Source organism: Cervus elaphus, chromosome 17 (genome assembly GCF_910594005.1).
Source record: "Cervus elaphus chromosome 17, mCerEla1.1, whole genome shotgun sequence".
NCBI lineage: Eukaryota > Metazoa > Chordata > Mammalia > Artiodactyla > Cervidae > Cervus > Cervus elaphus.
Window position 1 is genome coordinate 5195567 of NC_057831.1, and position 24986 is coordinate 5220552.

General features: G+C 40.8%; 1 long non-coding RNA gene across 1 annotated transcript in view; it reads right to left on the reverse strand.

The window, feature by feature from the left end:
- The window catches only part of LOC122673316, a 30042-nt gene extending 24306 nt beyond the window's left edge, over positions 1-5736 (reverse strand). The window contains exon 1 of the long non-coding RNA XR_006334666.1: positions 5686-5736. This is a non-coding gene — a long non-coding RNA (uncharacterized LOC122673316). The remainder of the gene's footprint in view (positions 1-5685) is intronic.
- Between the last annotated feature and the right edge of the window lie 19250 nt (positions 5737-24986).

Here is a 24986-nt window from a genome sequence, read left to right on the forward strand (position 1 = left end):
TCTGGGAGAGAGTATCTTTTGGTTCTCACTCACATTTGCTTGCAGCATATTGCCAGGCACTGTAGTTAAACAGATCGATCGATTATTATCTAGTTTTGATTACCATACTTCACAAAACAAATACATGCCTTAAAAAAGCTCTGTGAACAGGGATTAACAACAATACCAACAATCCAAGTAAAACCCAATAAGGAAACAGGAATGCTGACACCTATTGTTGCTATTATCTTTTTGTCAACTATATCACAAAAACAGTGATTATCTAATCAGATCCACTGGTATAAAGGCCACAGTGATTTGAAATTATCAAAGAAGAACTATCTGAAATAAAGACTTCTATGCACTATCTTTAACTACAGTTAATAAATTAAAGCTTATATACTCTTTCAAATTTAACTCCCCTTTAAGATTCATAGTTTTATATGTTTTATAATGTATATAGTAGGAAATGTGTTTTGTGAATGAAGGAAAATTTATGAGTATACATATGAAAAATATTTAAGAGGCTGAGGGCACATTCAATATAGACTTCATATTCAAAAGAAGTGAATTGTAGCCAAGTATGAAAAACTGGTGAGATTCTAACTACTCAAGTTGTATAGCTCTAAAGTTATATATATATATACTAATATATATATATACACTTATATATATATATTAGTAAAGATTTAAACCTCACTACAATAATTGTTTTTTCTTATTTCAAGCATCAAAGCTTAAGATACTTTATTTGGAGCCATATGAAACTAATAGACTGAAGACAAGTATTTCACTGTGGAAGGTCTTAACATTAACTCATCTAAGAGTAGAGGAAAGACTCCCATTTTCCAACAGAAATGTCATGCTATCTTCAAACCGAAATCTATAATCAAGAGAATATTAAAGCTGAGACTGTTTTAATGTGAACTTGGGTGGTGGATGTAATCTAGGAATGGAGTGGGATACATTGTAATGTGCCCACTGGACCAGACTGCACCCCAACATCAACGCAGGGAAATAACAGCGCTGTCATCTGTAAGCATCCCATAAAATGAAGGTAAGGAAAAGCTATAACCTCTACCTCCCGGGCACTATGTGTTAAAGCTCATTGTACCCTCACATTAGACATGGAAGAGGCCACTACTGTGCCCACCATACAGAGGAAGAAACTGATGTTTAAAGTCATTGATTTCACAGGCTGGTGAATGTCAACAAAATATTGGAACCCTTATTAGAAATTTGATTCCATCAGAAGCAGAAGTAAATGTGAAATTCAGGGAAACGAGTATCCCTTCAATATAACAAAGAGTTCAGAAAATTTTGTCTGTCAAATATTCATATGCGGGTGCACACAGAGAATTAAGTTTTCTCTTTCTGGAGATGGATGAGGTGGATAATCTCTAAAAAGTGATTTTCTAGAGGGAGGCTCAGATAATTTTAATAGAGCTTGGGACCAGATGTTGCCTTTCACTGTCCTCACTGCATGATACCATAATTTTATCCCACAAAACCTTTTTTGAAGGTTCAAAGTTTTCTGGAGCTCAGGGGGATTATGTTTATTATTATTATATTTATCATTATAACTACTCACACCAATGTCACATATATTTTTTGTATGTGTGAAGTATGAAAGTCACTCAGTTGTGTCCAACTCTTGTGACTGTAGCTTGCCAGGTTCCTCTGTCCAAGGACTTCTCCAGGCAAGAATACTGGAGTGGGTTGCCATTCCCTTCTCCAGGGGATCTTCCTAACCCAGGATTTGAACCCAGGTCTCCCACATTGCGGGCAGATTCTTTACCATCTGAGCCACTAGGGAAGCCACATCTTTTTTAAAATAAAAATAGCTTAAGATAAAATTATAATGGATTTGCTAATTCAAAATTTAAAAGGGCATTCATTTGCTATGTACTTTTGACAAAAATTGTTCATTGTTTCCTTCTTGTTGAAGCTAAGGAACTAGTTATTGCCAAGATCAGTGCAGTTCAGTCCCTCGGTTGTATCTGAATCTTTGCGACCCCAAAGATGGCAGCACGCCGGGCCTCCCTGTCCATCACCAACTCCCGGGGTTTACTCAAATGCATGTCCGTTGAGTCGGTGATGCCACCCAACCATCTCGTTCCCTGCAGTCCCCTTCTCCTCCTGCCTTCCATCTTTCCCAGCATCAGGGTCTTTTCCAATGAGTCACTTCTTCCCATCAGGTGGCCAAAGTATTGGAGTTTCAGCTATAGCATCAGTCCTTCCAATGAATATTCAGGACTGATTTCCTTTAGGATGGACTGGTTGGATCTCCTTGCAATCCAAGGGACTCTCAAGAGTATTCTCCAACACCACAGTTCAAAAGCAGCAATTCTTCGGTGCTCAGCTTTCGTTATAGTCCAGTTCTTAACATCCATACAGGACTACTGGAAAAACCATAGCCTTGACTAGAAGGATCTTTGTTAACAAAGTAATGTCTCTGCTTTTTAATATGCTGTCTAGGTTGGTCATGACTTTCCTTCCAAGGAGCAAGCATCTTTTAAATTCATGGCCGCAGTCACCATCTGCAGGGATTTTGGAGACCCCAAAGATAAAGTCTGTCACTGTTTCCCCATCTATTTGCCATGAGGTGATGGGACCAGATGCCGTGATCTTAGTTTTCTGAATGTTGAGCTTTAAGCCAGCTTTTTCACTCTCCTCTTTCACTTTCATCAAGAGGCTCTTTAGTTCTTCTTCACTTTCTGCCATAAGGGTGGTGGCATCTGCATATCTGGGGTTATTGATATTTCTCCTGGCAATCTTGATTCCAGCTTGTCCTTCATACAGCCCAGCGTTTCTCATGATGTACTCTGCATATAAGTTAAATAAGCAGGGTGACAATATACAGCCTTGACGTACTCCTTTTCCTATTTCAAACCAGTCTGTTGTTCCATGTCCAGTTCCAACTGTTTCTTCCTGACCTGCATACAGATTTCACAGGAGGCAGGTCAGGTGGCTTGGTATTCCCATCTCCTTAAGAATTTTCCATAGTTTGTTATGATCCACACAGTCAAGGCTTTGGCGTAGTCGATAAAGCAGAAGTAGATGTTTTTCTGGAACTCTCTTGCTTTTTTGGTGATCCAACGGATGTGGGCAATTCGATCTCTGGTTCCTCTGCCTTTTCTAAATCCAGCTTGAACATCTGGAAGTTCACGGTTCACTCACTGTTGAAGCCTAGCTTGGGGAATTTTGAGCATTACTAGTGTGTGAGATGAGTGCAATTGTGCAGTAGTTTGAGCATTCTTTGGCATTGCCTTTCTTTAGGATTGGAATGAAAACTGATCTTTTCCAGTCCTGTGGCCATTGCTGAGTTTCCAAATTTGCTTGGATATTGAGTGCAGCACTTTCACAGCATCATCTTTTAGGATTTGAAATAGCTCAACTGAAATCCCATAACCTCCACTAGCTTTGTTTGTAGTGATGCTTCCTAAGGCCCACTTGACTTCACATTCCAGGATGTCTGGCTCAAGGGGAGTGATCATATCATCGTGATTATCTGGGTCATGAAGATCTTTTTTGTATAATTCTTCTGTGTATTCTTGCCACCTCTTCTTAATATCTTCTGCTTCTGTTACATCCATATCATTTCTGTCCTTTATTGTGCCCATCTTTGCATGAAATGTTCCCTTGATATCTCTAATTTTCTGGAAGAGACCTCTAGTCTTTCCCATTCTATTGTTTTCCTCTATTTCTTTGCATTGATCACTGAGGAAGGCTTTCTTATCTCCCCTTGCTATTCTTTGGAACTCTGCATTCAGATGGGAATATCTTTCCTTTTCTCCTTTGCTTTTTGCTTCTCTTCTTTTCACAGCTATTTGTAAGGCCTCCTCAGACAACTGTTTTGCCTTTTTGCATTTCTTTTTCATGGGGATGGTCTTAATCCCTGTCTCCTGTACAATGTCATGAACCTCCAGCCATAGTTGTTCAGGCACTCTGACTATCAGATCTAATCCCTTGAATCTTTCTCATTTCCACTGTATAATCGAAAGGGATTTGATTTGTTATTCCTGAATGATCTAGTGGTTTTCCCCACTTTCTTCAATTTAAGTCTGAATTTGGCAATAAGGAGTCCATGATCTGAGCCACAGTCAGCTCCCAGTCTTGTTTTTTGCTGACTGTATAGAGCTTCTCCATCTTTGGCTGCAAAGAATATAATCCATCTCATTTTGGTATTGACCATCGGGTGATGTCCACGTGTAGAGTCTTCTCTTGTGTTGGAGGAGGGTTTTGCTATGACCAGTGCATTCTCTTGGCAAAACTCTATTAGCCTTTGCCCTGCTTCATTCTGTACTCCAAGGCCAAATTTGCCTGTTACTCCAGGTATTTCTTGACTTCATCCTTTTGCATTCCAGTTCCCTATAATGAAAGGGCATCTTTTTTGGATGTTAATTCTAGAAGGTCTTGTAGGTCTTCATAGAACTGTTTAAATTCAGCTTCTTCAGCATTACTGGTCAGGGCATAGACTTGGATTACAGTGGTATTGAATGGTTTGCCTTGGAAACTAACAGAAATCATTCTGTCGGTTTTGAGACGGCATCCAAGTATTGCATTTCAGACTCTTTTGTTGACCATGATGGCTACTCCATTTCTTCTAAGGGATTCCTGCCCACAGTAGTATATATAATGGTCATCTGAGTTAAATTCACCCATTCCAGTACATCTTAGTTTGCTGATTCCTAGAATGTTGACGTTCACTCTTGCCATCTCCTGTTTGCCACTTCCAATTTGCCTTGATTCATGGACCTAACATTCCAGGTTCCTATGCAATATTGCTCTTTACAGCATTGGACTTTACTTCCATCACTGGTCACATCCACAACTGGGTATTGTTTTTGCTTTGGGTCCATCTCTTCAATCTTTTTCAAGTTAGTTCTCCACTGATCTCCAGTTGCATATTCGGCACTCCAACCTGGGGAATTCATCTCTCAGTGTTCTGTCTTTTGCCTTTTCATACTGTTAATCGGATTCTCAAGGGAAGAATACTGAAGTGGTTTGCCATTCCCTTCTCCAGTGGACCACATTCTGTCAGACCTCTCCACCATGATCCGTCCGTCTTGTGTGGCCCCACACCCGGCATGGGGTTTCATTGAGTTAGACAAGGCTGTGGTCCATGTGTTCAGATTGGTTAGTTTTCCGTGATTGTGGTTTTCAGTCTGTCTGCCCTCTAATGGAGAAAGATAAGAGGCTTATGGAATCTTCCTGATGGGAAAGAGTGACTGAGGGGGAAAGTTGTTCTGATGGGTGGGGCCATGCTCAGTAAATCTTTAATCTCATTTTCTGTTGATGGGCGTGGCTGTGTTCCCTCCCTGTTATTTACCTGGGGCCAAACTATGGTGGAGATAATGAAGATAATGGCGGCCTCCTTCCAAAGGTCCCATATAGGCATTGCTACACTCATTGCCCCCCAACCCTGCAGCAGGCCATCACCAACCCACACCTCTGCCGGAGACTCCTGGACACTCACGGGCAAGTCTGGGTCAGTCTCCTGTGGTGTCGTTACTCCTTTCTCCTGGGTCCTGGTGCACATAAGCTTTTTTTGTGTCCTCCAAGAGTCTGTTTCCCCATCCTGTGTAAGTTCTGGCAGCTCTATGGTGGGGTTAATGGCAACCTCCTCCAAGAGGGCTTATGCCACACCCAGGTCTACTGCACCCAGAGCCCCTGCCCTTCCAGCAGTCCACTGCTGACCCGTACCTCCACAGGAGACACTCAGACACAGTTCTGGCTCAGGCTCTGGGCGGTCTCTGGGTCCTGGTGCGCACAAGGTTTTCTTGAGCCCTCTGAGTGTCTCTGGCGGGGATGGGGTTTGATTCTAAATGCAGTTTCGCCCCTCCCACCATCTTGCGGGGGCTTCTCCTTTGCCCTTGGATGCGGGGTATCTCCTGAACATTGTTCCAGTGCCGTGCAGCTGCTGTTCCAGCGCCTACTGTCTTCCTGGGGCTTCTCTGTCCTTGGACGATGAAGTACGCCTAGTGAAGGTAAGGACGTTTTGTAAAGGACTGAGTGTGATTCTGCGTTCTGTGTTTATAAATAGCGCTAAAAACGAAGGCAGTTTTTGTTCAAGTGACAACAATGCAATTGTCATATTAAAAATTATAAGATTTTATATATACATTTATACATATATATAACAGTAAAATCTTATTACACATGCAAGAATGTAAATAGATAATATATATATGCATTCAAACATATAACACATATGTCTTTATATAATCATAAGGAATAAAAACTGTCAAATATTTTGAAGGGTCTAAAATTTTACCCTACTTATAAGGTAATAAACTAACCTACAAGTCTTACCTGATGGCTCAGTAAGTACAGAATCTGCCTGCAAGGTAGAAGACATAGGAGACAAGGGTTTGATCCCTGGGGTGGAAAGATCCCCTGGAGGAGGATGTGGCAATCCACCCGTATTCTTGCCTGGAGAGTCCCATGGACAGAGGAGCCTGGTGAGCTACAGTCCATGGGGTCGCACAGAGTTGGACACGACTGAATGATGAGGACACACATACACACCAGTCTTCATGGATGCTGGCAGAAGAGCCAAGACTCCTGGGTCAGAAACAAAAGACAGTTTATTACTCACAGCAATAACAACAGCCAAAGTATCATAATTTTTGCACCAAATCCTCGTTTCCAAGTTATACAGACAGTGTGAAGAAGGCCAGGTGATACCTTCTGCCTGTGCACTAAGCTGTGTAAGGGAAGATGAACCCTGAGTTCAGGGAAACCACATCTTCTGTAACAGGCAATTCCACTGTTTTACTATACTGGATAGAAATCAAACGTGCCCTTTCCTTGGGAGGGAGCACAGTTTCTGCCTTCCAAGGCTGTTTGCTACACTCATATCCTTGAAAAGATAGTCCAGAACAAAGGGAATCAATGCCTCTGTTCATAAGACATGTGGAAATCAGGATATGCATGGAGAATTTTCTGCCAACACCACCAGAAATATTTATTGTCAGCATTTGGTTTGAGAAAGGGCACATGGCACACTGCTTGTGAAAATCATCTGGCCTTTGATCCTGTTACGGCCAAACAGAACAATAGGAAGACAAGGCAAGCGCATGGACTTCGGCACTCTGCGTTTCCTGGAAAGCACGTGTTTCCTGTTCAGGGGTCACTGGGCACTGGAGGGCGTCGCAGCTGGACTTAGGTCTGCATCACTTGCCGCCAGTCTGCCTCCCGATCCCCTGGAGAAGGCTGAGTAATGGAGCGTTCAGTACCAACAATCTGTCTATCACAAGGGTTTAATCTCCTTAAGCCCTACAGGGATCTGGGTGAGCATCAAAATAAGCACAGCAAATGTGATTTCCACTGACTCTGCAGGCAAAACAGGCTAACGCGCCAGTGTGAGCATATGAGGCTCGGGAGTGTTTGTCTTATAAATGGCATGTTAAGAGATCTTCCTCTAAGGCAGAAGCATGGGAAAGTCAGTGCCAGACTCCCCATCAGGCTGCCATGCGCTCCCTCGCACCAGCAAACGGGGACTAAATGGAAACAGTCACAAGCCCACATTCAGTGAGTGTATCCAGGAATTTACAGAGCTCTAGGATCAAAGTATTTTCAGTTTTGGCTTAGACTGTAGTCTTGTGAGATCTTTTAAAATATTCGTTTATCTGAGTTACATATTATGGGTGCTGGTTAGGTGCTCCAGGGCATAATTACTTTTTTCAGTTCTTTTGGCCTCTGAATATGTCCTGGAGTCCAGAAGAGGGAGCATACGTTCTAAACTGTCTAGAACCCTGACTACACAAGTAACTTTATGAACCTCAGTTTCCTCACTGTTAAGTACAAATAATTGTTTATGCATATACGAGTGTGTGAGGATTTAAAGAAAAAGTACATTTAAGACAGTATAATAAAAACAAGTGTGTATAAAAAAACTGGAGAAGGGAACGACAACCCACTCCAATATTCTTGCCTGGAGAATCCCATGGGCAGAGGAGCCTGGCAGGCAAAGAGTGGGACGTGGCTGAGTGACTAACACTACTATACTAATAGAACAGAACGGACTCACAGATACAGGAGCAGACTAGTGGTTGCCCTAGGGAGAGGGAAGGGGGAGTATGGGACTAAGGGGCACAGACTACTACGTTGAAAATAGATAAGCAGCAAGGATATATTGTACAGCACAGGGCAATGTAGCCATAATTTTGTAACAACTTTAAATGGAGTATAATCTATAAAACTATTGAACCAGTATGTTGTACACCTAAAACTAATATAATATTTTAAACCAACTATATACTTCAACAAAAAAGGGAAAGGAATGAGTGACAAACTTGAAGTATGCTAAAGAACCAATTCTAGTTTTTTTCTGAAAATTGGTAAATAAAGAAGTATTCCACCAGATTTTTCTATTCAACCTCAGATAACTAAGTATCCTGAGGTTTATTTTTATAAAAGTATCCCAGCTAACAAATAACAGAAAGCATTAGAAGATCACCATTTTGCAAACGTCTAATAAAATAATGGATCTAGGTAACTGTAATCAATGGCTACTAACATCACACAAAGAGAAAAAGCAGACACTATGTGCCTCCTGTTGGAATTACAAAATACAGTCTGTGAAGTATTTTTGGCCAATTCATTGGCCTAAGTCAAATTGAGGTTCTGGAGATAACTATCAGTTTATGGGAAATACAGTGCTAGAAGAATGTATAAAATATTACCATAGAGTCAGAAATCAACAAAGTCCAGAATGTGAGAAATACAACAGAACATAACTAATGACTATTTCTTTACAAATAAACTGCAAGGAAAACAAAAAGGGAGGACAAGTTTCATCTGATCTGAGAAACCCATAAAAATGTAATGTGTGGATCTTGATCTTTTTTTAAAAAATTTAAAACAAATTTACGAGATAATTAGGAATATTTAACACTGGAATTTTTATGATAGTGAAGCTATTATACATATGTATGTAGATTTATAAACACAGTTTCAGGTATGACACATTGTCAGTACTTGAGAGAGCCTTGTGGGGTGGCCCAGTACCCAAGGCCTGCCTCTTGTCTGAGTCTGAGCCACTAATTCTGTGGAGCTGTAGCTTTTATGTCAGTGGCCAGGCCAGCCAAATACTGTTTGCCCAATTTAAACTAAGCTGGGGAAACAATGGTTGATAAAACCCACCAGACTCACTTCCTCTCCTGGAACTGTAAACTTCTCTTCCAGTGTGCGTTTATGCTGTGATCGTCTGTGCGGTGAGTTGGGGAGGAGAAGGCATTTGATAGGAGTTGCAGCAGCCCCCGAGGTAGGAATGCACATGGAGAGAAATGTGCTGAGCCCAGATCCGCGAGGAGTCCCTTAGTGTCAGCTGCACCCCCTCAGCCACAAAGATCTGTGCGTGTGTGTGTGATTAGCAAAAGAGCTTTAATGTGGATATAATTACCATATGCCCCACGGATGAAATAATGTTTCCAGCCCACATTATCTACAGATTTATGGTATAAACTAAACAGCGTTAAGCACTGTGGTTTATTTCATCAGCACGGGCCCTTTTCTTTGAGCTGAGACTCACTTCCGCCTCTTCAGTTTGTAAGCTCCTCTTGTACTGTCCTGTTCACCCTTCCACTGTAAGAATATGCCTTTGTTTGCACAATTATTGTGCTTTGTATTTTATTTTAAATCCCCATGTGGAAAAAGTATGCTTAGATGCAGCATATTGAACATGTTTTCAAAAGATGCTTTAATAAGACAAATGTGATTCCAGTATGTCAGTACAGGCTTATTTGGAAGATGGTTCCAATTAAGTACAATATCCTACATGTGTTATGTGGCATGAAAATGGATTCCATCATTCTATTCTGAATGTTATGACATTTGATTCATTTTTGTCAAATTATGAAGGTAAATATGGAGTAAAATATTTAAAGACACGAACGATAACATCTAGTAATATTTTACAGTATTGATGTTTCTTCAGTAATCACCTGTGAATCAAAATGGGAAATATTTTTTCTATATATTTAAAAAATTCTATAGCCATACATGTTTCAATGCTTTGCACTAAGTCAGTGTTCAAAAAATGAATGAGCAAGGATCTAGGTTAATATTTAATATCCTACCGCTATCTAGTCATCAACTGATTTATGCTACATATAACACATTGTAATATGTAACATTGTCTGGAACTTCCTCCAATTTTTCTTATTGATGGTGTAAATGTGTATGATATTCCTACATCATTTTGCCTCATCTTCCTTTCTTCCCCTTTATTTCCTTGTTTACTTTTTCATTCACTCTTCCTCCCTAGCTTCACATCCTTTTACTCTTTCTCCCTCCTTCTGTCTTCATTCCTCACTTCTCCCCTCTCTTCTCCTCTTATTTGTGAATACTTTCAGGACAAGGATCATAGTTGGTAAATACCAGGATCTGCATTTTTATATTTTATTTGCAGACACTGCAAGTGATGACTCCTTGTGGTTTTATGTTATCAATGTGTCTATTAATTTCATTATTTTAAATAATACAAAGTTGGCCCACCTGACTATGAACTTGAATCTTGCCTAGGACAACTTATGAAAAAGGGTTGAAAAGTTAGGCATTTAAAACTAATATTCTGGTGGATTTGAGAAATAAAACCTCTTTGCAGTAATAAATCAATCAACAATACCCCCTTTGGGCTGAAATATGAATCTTTACAAAGCTTAGAGTCATAAAGGAATATCCTTGGGCTTAAGTATTACTATTTAAGATGAGTTCTGAACACTGTCTGCATTTATGCCCTGTGGGGAGAGCTTGCTGTGATTATATATGATATTTGAACATGGGATAAGACTTAATTAGGTGATATATTAATGTAATTTTATTTTTGTTTCCTAAAAACATACAGTATCTCTGGTTTCTTACCCTATTCATGAGATCTGTCGGAAAGTGTTCAGGGGTAGTAACACCAAGTTGAAATCATCTATGAAGAATTGCAAGTTGCCCCTGAACACCACCAGAACTCATATTTTCTTTCATATTAAATTCTATATAATTCACTTGGCTGCAATAATCTAATTGCAGCATGACTTTTTCTTACATAGTTCTTTATAAATGCAAGGACCTCCAAGGAAATTAAATTCAACTTAGTAGGTACTTACCAAGAACATATTTGTAGTCAGGTTATAAAAGGGACACTGGAAAGAAGATGACAAGCAGGAAGTTTCAGGCCCTTTTCCCTAACAGAGGGAATGAAGTAACAATGTAAGCACCAACAGGCACTTGAGAGACCAGTTGATAAGTTACAGCACTCAGGCCAGTGTTTAACCAAGAAGGGATTTCAGTGAAAGGGGCATTGTAACTTCCGCCCCGGTCTCTTGGATTCCCGGCTCTGGGGGATGTCAGCACCCATGTTGTCAAAAGACCCTCAGGCAACACTGTGGCTGGGTCTAGGGGGAACAGAACAAGGCCATGTCATGCCAGCAGCTGGTGAGGGAGTCCGTAGTGAGTCAGTCACCTTGAAATGCTATCTGATGGCAGACTCAGGAGACACCTCAAGCCCAGACTGTCTAGCCACATGGTTCCCAGACTCCAGCCACCATGAGAGAGAACACATTATTTGAGACACTAAATTTTAGAGTAATTTCTTACACAACAGTAGATAACTGCTATCGGGTCAACTGTAACCACCTCCCCAATTCACATCTTGAAATCCTTACACTGTACCTCAAAATGTGACTGTATTTGGAGACAAGTCTTTATAGAGGTAAAGTTAAAATGAAGTCACTATGGTTGACCCAGTAAGACTGATCTCCTTGTAAAAAGGGGAAATTTAGACACAGATATGTACTCAGGGAGAATGCAATGTGAAGGTGAAGAAAGAGATTAGGGTGATGCTTCTATAAGTCAAGGGACACCAAAGATTGGCAGCAAACCATGAGAATCTAGGTGAGAGGCAAGGAACAGATTCCCTCTCATAGTGCTCAGAAGGAATCAACTTTACCAACACCTTGATTTCAGATATCTAGCCTCCAGAACTGTGAGGCAATAAATTTATATTGTTCAATAAAAAAAAAAAGGTGACCCTCGTCCAAATATATCTTAATGCAAATGTCATCTTTTTCAAACTTTCTTCATACTGAAGACATTGATAGCCTGGAAACGACATTTCCCAGATTCCTTTGCAAGTAGGTTCCATATGTTTCTGAGGATAAGAAGCTCTCCTAGAGGTTTATAGAGCAGAGGAGCAGGATGAGGCATAATTCCCACAGTGGTCACTGTGGTCAGGGTATGGATGTGGCCTTGGTGGGTGCATGGCATTTGGATATCTTCCTGAGCACCATCCACTTCAGTACTACCTGCAACTGAAGTCACTGGTGATGATTTTCTTATCTCTGCTGTTTGGAGTTTGCTAAAAGTGGCACCCTGACCTTCTCTCATTAAGTCCCTCAATGCCTGAGTTGTGGAACTAAAGAGTCTCTTGACGAGGGTGAAAGAGGAGAGTGAAAAAGCTGGCTTACTCAACATTCAGAAAACTAAGATCACGGCATCTGGTCCCATCACTTCATGGCAAGTAGAAGGGGGGAAAGTGGAAACAGTGACAGACTTTATTTTTTTGGGCTCAAAAATCACTGCAGATGGTGACTGCAGCCATTAAATTAAAAGATGCTTGCTCCTTGGAAGAAAAGCTATGACAAACCTGGACAGCACATTCAAAAGTAGAGACATCACTTGGCTGACAAAGGTCCATATAATCAAAGCTATGGTTTTTCCAGTAGTCATGTATGGATGTGAGAGTTGGACTATAAAGAAGGCTGAGTGCCAAAGAATTGATTCTTTTGAATTGTGGTGCTGGAGAAAAGTCTTGGGAGTCCTTTGGACTGCCAAGAGATCAAACCAGTCCATCCTAAAGGAAATCAGTCCTGAGTATTCATTGGAAGAACTGATGCTGAAGATGAAGCTCCAGTTCTTTGGCCACCTGATGCAAGGAACTGACTCATTGAAAAAACTCTGATGCTGGGAAAGACTGAGGGCAGGAGAAGGGGGTGACAGAGGATGAAATGTTTGGATAGCATCACCGACTCAAACCATTTGAGCAAACCCTGGGAGATAGTGGAGGACAGGGGAGCCCGGCACACTGCAGTCCATGGGGTCGCAAAACATCAGACACAACTTAGTGACTGAGCAACAACAACATTGTTTTATTTAATCCATTCCTGTTGGACCCATGTAGAATGGTCCAGTTTTCCTAACCAACCCCTACTGCGTGCACTTAAACTGCCCTTTAAGATCAGGAAAAATAAGAAACACAAACCATGACAACATGAGGCGGAAGAGTGTAAACAGCGTGAGTGCTGTAAACAAATGGCTAAGAAGCTTCCATTCTAGAAGATGCATCTGTTAGCGGAAATCAGCAGAAGGTCCATGACTGACTTATCTGTGGAGAACCAACTCCAAGTTAAGGACTTGGAGTTGTAATACTTCAAATGTATATAATATTGAGAAAATTACATTAAATAAATAAATCATTACTTTGTTCTAGGTCTAGGAACTGTTAGCTGTGTGATGTCTGTTAATTAAGCAAACAACCTTTGATCTTTAAGATGGAGATAGAACCCCTATGTCTCCCCTATATCTCTCTGTATAACTGGTAGAACTGTTAGGAAAATAAGAGATAAAGCCTATAACACCAATACAGGGTAAGTATTAAACAACTGGTAGCCATGGCAACAAGTGAAAGGCCTTATTCTAAATTTAAAAAGCAGCAGCAGTACGATATGGAGGAAAGACCTCATATATTAAGAAAACAGGGTCTGTTAAGCTTGGCAGGGAATGTACTGAGCGCAGAAGCTTAGTCTGTTACTGTTTATGGGATTCTGTTCTATTTGATCTCTTCTCTACTCAGGACATTCTCATAATGATCATTAACCTCACAGTGATCAATAAACATCTGTATCTTAATTTCATTCTAGGACTGTGGAAGTAGATTCAATTTTCCCCCGAAACCCTATAGGAAAATGAAAATTACTTTTCAAAATTATGCTCATGATTAATAGCAGCTATTAATAGCATTAAAAAGATCTCTTAGACAATCTTTACTATTTTCCATATTAACAGCATACATAATGTCAACAGAGAAACACAAAGTGAGCTTTTATGTGTTTCGTGATTTACACACAGATTTAACAAAATATGCCAAAATAAAAGAGGTATGAAAGTAAAGCAGAAGTATTGCTGCTGTTGAGTTGCTAAGTCGTGTCCAACTCTTTTTCGACCTTGTGGAATGTAGCCAGCAGGGCTCCTCTGTCCTTGGGATCTCCCAGCCAATACTGGAGTGGGTTGCCATTTCCTTTTCCAGGGGATCTTCCCAACCCAGGGATCAAACCCACATCTCCTGCTTGGCAGGCAGATTCTTTACCACCAAGCCTCCTGGGAAGCCCTAAACCAATATTGGCTAAAGTTAATATTTTATAATATAAAAAAAAATGTGGCATATAAAACTTTTGTATTTTTCTTTAAATTTCCTCTACCTATTTATTTCCACTAATTCTTACTAATTTTTGTCTAAACATTATATTGTTTAATGTAATTATGGCCAAATAGGTGTTCAGAACACATTTATTATATTTATTAAAAATAAAAGCCTTAGGATGATGAGCCTTAAGGTAAGTCTTCAGGAAAACAGGCTCCTACTTTCACCTGGAGGAGGAGCGGAGTCCCCCTTCCCTTTTGTTTTTGGCTTCAAAGTTTCTTCTAGTCTTGATTGCCACTGACCATCACTAATAACACGTCACATGTACTATCATCCTCCCTAACAGATATTGTTCTTAATCTTCTATTTGTAAGACCTTGAAAAAACAAGTGATTTTAATCATTAAAAGTATGCATATCCATTTTTAACCATGAATTAACTAGCTTTAAAATAATACTGTCAACATTAATAGTTCATTTCTTAGAACAAAATAATGTCCCTAATTTTTTCTTTACTTTTTGTAGGAGTAATTCATCTAAACATTTTAATTATTTACGTGTAATTACAATGAGATACTCAGAAATATATGTTAAATTACTCACCACAGAGCAACATGAATGTTAAAATACCAACTGCTTAATGAATCATTATTTTCTAAAAGTTTAGTGGTGGATGTCTACTCTTTAACAGAATATTTTGGAATATGAGTTACAGATAGCTCTTCTCAATTGGGTCCACATAAATGATTATCAGTTAGTAGCTAAAATACTAAGTATACTACATAATCAATGGAAATTAAATGCAGCAATTCTCATATGTTAAGCATTTTGGGAGAAGTTATATTACTGAATTTCTAGGGCTAATACGATTACTTTTTGAAGTAATCAATTGAGAAACTGTAACTTTTGATTTTTTTATTCTTAAATAGCATATACTAAAACCACAGTCAGAATTATGCTAAATTCTAATATAAAATAATTCTTCTCTTCCTAGGATCAATCTTTTGCTGACAGCTTACTCTCAAGACAGCTACACACTTGTGATCCACTCCTTCTAATTTGCTATGATTTGAGAATCAAATTTCCAGTATTGCTTGAATTAAGTATAAATAAGGAACCCACGTATTCTAAATAATGGCCTGAAGGCTCTTGTAGGGGGAGCTGGGTTAGAAGTAAAATTATGTTATAACCTCAGATAAAATATGTTATCATTTAGATTATGGCATAAGTATATAATTTTAGCCCTGTGATTTATCTGTCCTTCTGCTGACCCAGAGATGTCTCCGGCACTACTATCCTTCTTATTTCTTGGTACTCTGCTGAACTTCACAAAGTTTTTAGACAACCAGGTCGTGCATTTGTGTATGTGTGTGTGCATGTGTAAAATACAGTGAGCTGTTGTATGTGTTTTTGTGTGTATGAGTGGTTGAGTGAGGTAGTTTTTAATCCACTAAAATTTTTCAATTTACCATTTTAATCCCAGTACTTCTACCAAGTACAATACATTACATTCTTTACTATTTGTCAGAAAATGATGTTTTGATGCAGGCATTCCAAGATTTAATATACTGTGTTTTGAAAAGGTTGAAACATAGTATTCTGAATCTCAAATATGACAGAAACTTTAAACAGTTTAGCTTAGTTGGAGAAGGCTGGGGCATTTTTGAGGGTATAGTACCTATATTCCTCAAGAAACAGACTTTCTGGATAATGGCTGTAACACTTGGCTCTGTTATATATCACACTAAGACTAAATAATTGAAGTTGAAGGAACCTGACCCTGGAAATAACAAAGACAAATTAGACAGAATGTACTGATTTCTGATATCACAGATGGCCACCTGATGGAACTGTTTTTATTTATAGAAAGTGAAATCAAAGTATTTTATTTTTCAGAGACACTTTGTAACAGCCCAACTATTACATGAATATAGTTTTTAAAAGATTTAAAGCAAATGTTACTAATCATTTGAAGTCCGAATATCCCAGTGGACGGGGTCACCTCTAAAACTTGTATCCTGCCTTCTGATCAATGGATGCTGGCTCTGTATGCTTGGAAGATAAAAGGGAACTCAGAGTGGCAGAATCATAATCATCCTCTAACCTCAGAAGAGTAAGCAGATTACTCTATATTCTATGTCTTTTCTCCTCTCTTCCCTGGATGTAGTAATAAACACCAATATGTTCTAAAAGATAGTTTCCCAGACTTAAGGCTTAATCTTCTGATTTTTCATAAGAAGATAGAAATTCAGATTTCATATATATTCCTCTTATTTTAACACTATGAATTTAAAGGTTTTACAGCACTCCTTGGGCCAAGCATAATATATCCACAGGTTAGATATAATTTATGACCTGCCAATTTTTACCCACTTTCTTTTTAAGGGTCTCAAGCCAAAATGAATAAGTAAGACTCTTCTTCTACTCAAGTAAGTTTTCATTTAATAGTATAAAGAGCTATTTTAAATGTTTTTGAAATTATAACTAGAGGCAATGGGCAACACAGTCTAGTGCTTTACAGTTCAGACTAAGGAATAAATTAGTCCAGGCTGTAATCCAGATTTTGTCACTCAGCTGTGTGACATAAGGAAGGTTACTTAGGAAATGAAAAATGCATAAGGAATTTCTTTGAGGAATAAATAATATTATATGTAAAGTGCTAGCAGCTGGCATACAGTAAGCACTTAATACGTATTAGCGACTTTAGTTATCAGAGTAACCATAAACAAAAATGGATAACCTGCAGAAGTCCTGTAAAAGAAAACACTTTAACAAGTTAGATGTTTTTTTAATTGTTTTAAAATTGGGAACAAGCTGTTTTCTGTTCTTTCCCTTCTCACTTATAGTTTATTTTCTAATACCTATTCTGGGGCTAATTTCATGGACATAAACTCTTGGACATGATGTTCCAGCGGACAACCCCTTGCTGTGATGTAAGTCGATGGCGTAGCGCAGTTAACTGTGCCCGAAGGGTCTGCTGGGTCACGTGAGAAAAAGAGCCCCATCCTGCTCCTGCAGCAGCCTTGAGCACCAAGAGGAACGTGTTAGCATCTCTGACTGTGAGCAGACAGTCGGCGAATGAGACTCGGATACACTCTTCTGCTCTGCTACTGAAGGTCAGTTCATTTGCCTTCTCAAACTAAATTCCAGACACACTGGAATGGTTTTTGGAAAATGATTGGCCTGGATTTCTGTAGAGAGACGTTTACTCCAATTTGATCCACTGAGAATCCCAGAGTGGAAATCAAGATAAAGCCTAACTGGCCATATTTAGGTATCTCACACAGTTTTATAAGTAAAACAACCGCAGCAGCAACAGCAAAAATGGACTGGTATATACACGGAAGCTGAACCAAGCGGAGATGATACTGTGTGATCTGGAAGTAAAGCACCCAGATAATATTTTCTTTCAACCTCTGGCTAAGGAATGTGAGTTGAATCTGCTGTCACACATGCTGGAAACACAAGGGGATTCTTCTCTGATACTCACCATGAAGACCTGACAGAGCCCCGAGAGGGAAGCTCACAGAAATGCGGGGCCTCCTGGAGTCGTAAACCCTCAGCCTCGTCCACACTGAGCCTCTAGCTGTGCATTAATCACAGTTCAGCTTCCCTGCCCTGGTACTGGTTCTCATAGAGGGTTCTGCTGGCGGGTTTCTGCTCCGGTCAATTGTGGTCCCCTCTGCCTCTGTGTCTCTGCAATTTTGGGAGCACTGGTTTTCCCTGTGACCTCACTTTTCTGATGGATCTAAGAGGAGTTGTTGGCTTTTCAATTTGTTCAGCTTTCTATTTGCTATAAGGATGGAGTGGCAACTCCTCAACCCCTTCCATGCTGGACTAGAAACCGTAAATTTATGTCATCTCTCTTTGTGAAGAATCAATAGCAGAATTTTCAAGATCAAAAATAATATCAAAATTTATTGTTAGGATTTTTTTTAACACAACAAGAGATTATTCCTCATTGTGCATATATAGAAGTAATTGTGTGTATTATTTATATTTGTTTAAAAAACAAGACCATTTCTTCAAGTCAGGTGAGCCTAGCAGCAATCAGCTTTAAAGTGGAAGTGGATAACCTTGAACTGTGCTGGGTCAGGTGCAGAAGGAACAAGGACGTCAGAGAAACTGTCGCAGACCGTCTGGCCCAGCGCTGCTGCCCAGCAGCTCGCATCTGGCTTGTTGGTACAGCTCAGGCGGTGCCCCTCTGACCAGCAGGAGGAGGGGGGAAGCAGAACCAGTGCTTATGATATACATGGTGGCAAATGAAAAGCAGAACGTTGCTGCTACATGGCCCCGGCAAGGAGAGATGTGGGTGAGGGGAGGCGTTTCCCAGGCAGTGCTCTGGGTGGGGCGGCTGGTCGGCGAAGGGAGGTGGTTGGATACAGACACACACGCCACTCAGAGGTACTTTCAGCGGGCTTATTGGCCGGTTGGTCAGTGGTCCGGATGCACCTAGACTGGAACACCAGAGGCAGAGAGCGCTGGGGAGGAGGCATGAGGGGTGAACCAGCGCAGGCTTCCTACATTGGGACAAGGAAGGCGTTTGTACCTGCTTTTAGTGTTGGCAGCTAAAAGCACTTGGTTGCCTCCTTGGCCAGCGAACGGCCCTCTGCGGAAAGGTTGCTTTGCCTTTGCCTCAGAGGAGTACACTCTCCCTGTTCCCCATGGGGAAATCTAAAACCAGTGATTGATTTACACGGAAGTCAGTCAACTCCCTTGACTAAAGGTGGGAGCAGAGTGGAGTACAAGGTATGCTCCAGAGCTCCCCGTGGGTTAGAGTGCGGCTAGATTCCACCTGAGAACACGTGCTTCTTCCGTTTGTTCCTCTGCCACGTCCTGCTTCTCTCATCCTGTTTCTCTTGAGAGCACTCCCCAGTGAGTCACACACGCACAGATACTTACCTGGGACTCTGATTCTTAACTGAGCCGAAGAGAGAATCAAGCATGATACCAAGAGCTCTGCTTTGGGCAGCTGGGAGACTTATTAAATGACGGTATTAAAATGACATAGACTGGGGGAACAGATATGGAATGAAGTAGAAATCAGAGCTTAGGTTTGTCACGTGTCACTTTTTATATACATCTGGGTTGTCAAATGGTTTGATATATGGCTCTAAAGTTAGGAAGAAATGTTCAGGCTATAGGTGTAAAATTGGAAATCACTGACATATAAATGCTATTTGGAGACAATCTTCTTGCAAAATTTATACAAACAGAAGAGGAATTTCATCATGCAAAAGTTAGAAGTTAGGTGAAGGAGGTTTTACAAAGTCTAAGACGAAGGAGTCAGAAAGGTGGAAGAAAGCCAGAAGCGCACGTTGTCTTACGAGTCAGGTGAGGAATGCTATGTGAGAAAAGGGGCGTCTGAAACTCATACCGCCAACGTGTCACATATGACAGTACAGAACATTGCACCCTGACGTTGGCAATGTGGAGGTTTTTGAGGACCTTGAAAGAGAAAGTTCACTGAAGTGAGAGGAGATAGAAACGAGGCTGGAGTAGGCTGAAGTGTATATAAGGGGTGAGCATGGGGGAAGCGTGCTGGCTGAGGGCTCTTTGGGTAAGCTAGTTGTGGAGAGGGGCAGAGGAAAAGGGCTGTCGTTAGGACAGTTTGTGTGGTCAAGTAAGGCAGTTTTTTAGGAGTGAAAATGCTACTTTAACTATTAGCCATAAATTCCCTACTATATTCTTGACATATAATAACAGTTAATCCTCAGAACAACACTTTAAGGTACCTTGTTATTATCCACTTACAAGTGAGGGGGTTTAGCCATTTACTTAATTGTGAATCCAGGTCTGAAGCTGAGCAGTCTGAACCCATGCTCTAATCACCACGTTATTCTCAAATATTAGACAATATTTATATATTTGATGGGGATGACCTCATAGAAAGGGAGAGGCTGATGATGAAAGAAGTATATAGATGATCAAAAAGACGACTGTCTATAGGACTATAGGAGATGGGCCCGAGACTACCTCCTGTAGAGAGTGTTATAATAGACCAAGGACCTGTTCGCAGTTTTAATAAGGACCAAGGATATAGGTGCATATACATACACAGGTTGTAGTTTGGGGAGGGGAAGATGAGGGTCTGAGGAATTTTCTGAGATCATAATCTCAGACTGAAGGTCAGAGGAGGATGGACAGAGTTTTCATGAAAATAAGAGGATACAGGAGAAGGTTTTAATTAGCTATCTCAAAGGACAGGAAATATTGCAGGCTTTCCACATAGTATTAAGAATGAACTTGAAGTGAATGAATTTAGAATGAAACCAGTCTACCTCACTGTGCTCTTTTCTCCAGCTGTATTTAACTACTGACACAGAGAAGGTTGATGGTTGACTGTTTCCAGAGCTGGGAGACTGATAAGCCAGTACTATGGAGGGAGAGAGAGATGGGCAAGCGAGTTGTGGGTATTTGCACTTGATTGATGACAGCAAATGGCCATAGACTCTGCTCTGGACAAGAGTGGGAGTGAAGATGTTAGGTAATGTGGAATGAAAAACCTGGTGAGATGAACATGCAAGAGGTTAGGTCAGCGTAAAGAATGATCGTAACAGGGGCGTCTGAAAGGTAAACACGATACAGGTGTGATCAAACAGTAAGAAACTGGACTGAGAGACTTAATGCAAGCAGTTTGGAGCATGACCCAGGGAGTGGCCCTAAGAGTGGAGGTCTGATGTGAAAGCTTAAGAGGAGAAGGACCGGAAACTGAGAGGGTGCAGCTCAGCAGAAACAAACGTGCCGCAGAGTTTCGTTCAGACTCACGTTCACACTGCCTCACGCTGATGGAAGCGTTCTAGAGGCTCCAGCACCATCAGCTCTGTGGGAGCTTCAGAGTGGGCTCCTTCAGTTGACTGCCTATGCTCCTCTAGTTATCAGGATAAATTTCACGACAACTCCCAATCATGTTTGCCTCAGGTAAGAGGAAGACATCACCTTTCCTTTTCACACGTCATTGGCAGCCCTAATTTCCACTCCGGAAATATAAATCTGATCAACTGTGTACTAACCCTCTCCTAGGAATGGTGTCTTTATTTTGCACAACAACAGTGAGTTACTAATGATTACACATATCTTACAGTTGGGAACGCAGAGGTCTAGAGAATGTTAAGTAACTCGCTGTTTGATTCTCTGTAAAGATCATCCAGATTTGAAAGTGTTCTGTTTCCAAGACATGTTAAAGCTAGTAATCCAGGGCTCTCCTGGTGGCACAGTGGGTAGGGACCCAGCGTGCAGTGCAGGGCACGCAGACTCCATCCCCGACCCAGGGAGACTCCACACGTCGCCGAGCAGCTGCACCCCCAGACCACAGCTGCCGAGCTGGCACTCTGGAGCCCGTGAGCAGCGACTAATGAGCCCATGTGGCACAGCTGCTGGAGCCCACACACTCTCGGCCGTGAGCTGCAACTGCTGAGCCAGACCCTTACCTGCTGAAGCCCGTCGCCTAGAGCCTGTGCTCCCGAACAAGGGAAGCCGCCATGCAGAGCAGCCCATGCACCGTGACGAACAGTCCCTGCTCATCACAGCTAGAGGAAAGCCCGACAGCAACAGAGACCCAGCGTCACCAACATAAGTAAGTATATATATATAGTTTTTTTTCCATTTATTTTTATTAGTTGGAGGCTAATTACAATATTGCAGTGGTTTTTGCCATACATTGACATGAATCAGCCATGGATTTACATGTGTTCCCCATCCCGATCCCCCCTCCCGCCTCCCTCCCCATCCCATCCCTCTGGGTCTTCCCAGTGCCCAGCCCTGAGCACTTGTCTCATGCATCCAACCTGGGCTGGTGATCTGTTTCACCCTTGATAATATACATGTTTCGATGCTGTTCTCTCAGATCATCCCACCCTCGCCTTCTCCCACAGAGTCCCAAAGTCTGTTCTGTACATCTGTGTCTCTTTTTCTGTTTTACATATAGGGTTATCATTACCATCTTTTTAAATTCCATATATATAGTTTTTTAAAAAACTACTAACCCAGAAAATAAAAGTGCTGTAAGAAAAAGGGTGTTTATACTAAATTCAGTAATAATCAGTTGCGACCCCATGGATGGTAGCCTGGCAGGCTCCTCTGTTCATGGTTTTCTCCAGGCAAGAATACTGGAGTGGGTAGCCATTCCCTTCTCCAGGGGATCTTTCGAACCTGGGTCTCCCACATTGCAGGCAGATTCTTTACCATCTGAGCCACTAGGGAAGCCCTAGACTAAGGTCCATATTATTCATGATGTTATTAATATTTCTAATTAATAATATCTAACTATGCTAGTATGATGGTAATCAGACTGATAGTCTAAGGCCTATGTTACTCATGGTCAATGTTATCATTATTTAATAATGCCAGTGAAAAACATAGTTGCAAATTCTTAGGCATTGCTTCCATCAATAGCTGGGATATGTATTTTGTTCCCCTTGAATCTGGAGGCTCTGATACATTTATGACCAACAGAAGGCAGCAAATGATACTGTGTGACTTCTGAAGCTATACTTCTGTATTCCTTTTCTATTGTTGGTGGAACAAACTATCATAAACTTGAGGGCTGAAGACAATATGAATTTAGTACTGATATCTTATAGGAGGTCAGAAATCCAAAACTAGATTCAGTGGGCTGAGGTCAGTACATTTTCTCTGAAACTTCCAGGGGAGAATGTTTCCTTGCCTTTTCTAGCTTCTAGAGTCATCTGTATTCCTTGGCTCAGGGTCCCTTTCTCCAAGTTCAAAGCGCTTCACTCCAGCCTCTCCCTCCATCATCTCATCCCCTTTATCTACCTTTGATCTCTTGCCTCCCTCATGAAAACCTTTGTGATTGCATTCAGAACCAACTTAGATAATCAAGGTAATCTCCCCATATCAAAATTCTTCAGTAATCACATATGCAAATTTCCTTTTTCCATTCTAAAGTAATGTCATCATAGGTTATGGGGATTAGGGATGCAAAAATCTTTCTGGGGCGATTCAGTTAGAAAAGGTCATACAGATTCCACATGGTTTTCTCAACACTTTTATGTAAGAGGTAAGCCCATCAAGCTTGACTAGTCACCAATGGGTGCTCCAGATAACAGACTAGCTGAGTTCTGAGCTGACAGCCAGTACCCACTGCCAGCTAGGTGAGAAAGGAACCCTGCATGTTCTGCCCAACTAGACTTTCAGGGGACTCATCCCCAGGCCACGTCTGACTGCCACTGTGTGTTCTTAGCGTTAGATGAGTTAATACAAACGGTGTGCTTTGAATGTTACGTGGATTTTAAAGCCAGCTCATAAAAGATGGCACAGCCTCTTCTGCCTGCTTCTCGTTTTACTCTCACAATGGAACTCACCTGCCTTACTGTAAAGAAGCCCAAACAAGCCCACATGGAGAGACCACACGGTGAGGCCACGTGAGGGCATTTGAAATGGGGAGGCCAGCGACACGTGGGAAGGAGTACCAGCTGACAACCTGCAGTATCCGCACGACGGGAGTGAAGACACTTCCACACGGATCTGGCCATCAAGTCATCCCTAGCCTCACGTGTCCCCCGCTGAGCCCCGAGCAGAGACAAGTCAGCCTCAGCGTGTCCATCCTAGATGGCTGCCCGCAGGATGCATGAGCCACTCGTTGGAGGCCTTCTGTTTGTTTGCTTTTCTTTCACACAGCAATAGTTACTACATGGAAAATAAACTCAGGGAGTTAAAGTGTTTTTTAAATCAACTTTCCCTAACGATGTAAGAGAATGATTAAAAACAATAGGGAAATAAAATGCCATATTACCTAATGCCTTTGTAAATATAATACCCACTTATTTTCCCATTGCATGTTATATGTTGAGTATTTACAGCCTTGAATACTATAAAAACTATAAGTGTGCATACAGATTTTGCAGTGAACATTTTACGGTCACTACTTGTATGCAAGAATAATTATATCAACTAGATTTACGGCCTAAGTCTGAACATCACAAGAACACAGAACTTGTGAGTTTCCTTTTCTCTATGTTTCACACAGATCACAAGTCACATTCATCTCAGACAGAAGTTGCATTGCTTATTAGCATCACTGTTGGGATTTTTAAACATTAAGAATGCTTAGGGGTAGAGCGGTGTCACTGTTAAAATTTTCTCTCCCCTTTTGAAGCATATACACTCTAAACCTTATTTCTCTTAATATTAGCTTTAAAAGAAATTTGACATGTTTCCTTTTGAACTTTAGGAGAGAAAACAAAGATCCTAATGGTCTCCTCCTAATGTTTCTTCTTATATATCCCTCAGGCCACTTCTAAAAATCTCCAAATAACTTTGGGAAAAACAGTCTCTTGTTAGAATATATTAATGTTATTGATATCAATAGCATGTCAAAAATGTTATATAAAAGATAACATTTTTTGCAGAGATTAACTTCTCTCAGCCTTAGGGGGAAAAAGCTATGGTGGTAACACTAATACACACTGACATGAATGGTGTTAGGATTGCATCATTTGATGTACTCGGATGTACTTGTAAAGTGTATGCTAACCTGTCATTATTATTCTTGTGATTTAGTCATTCAATATGCAATGCTATGTGCCCCCTAGTGTTAATAAGGACAATATAATCTCATTTGTGTTATGTAA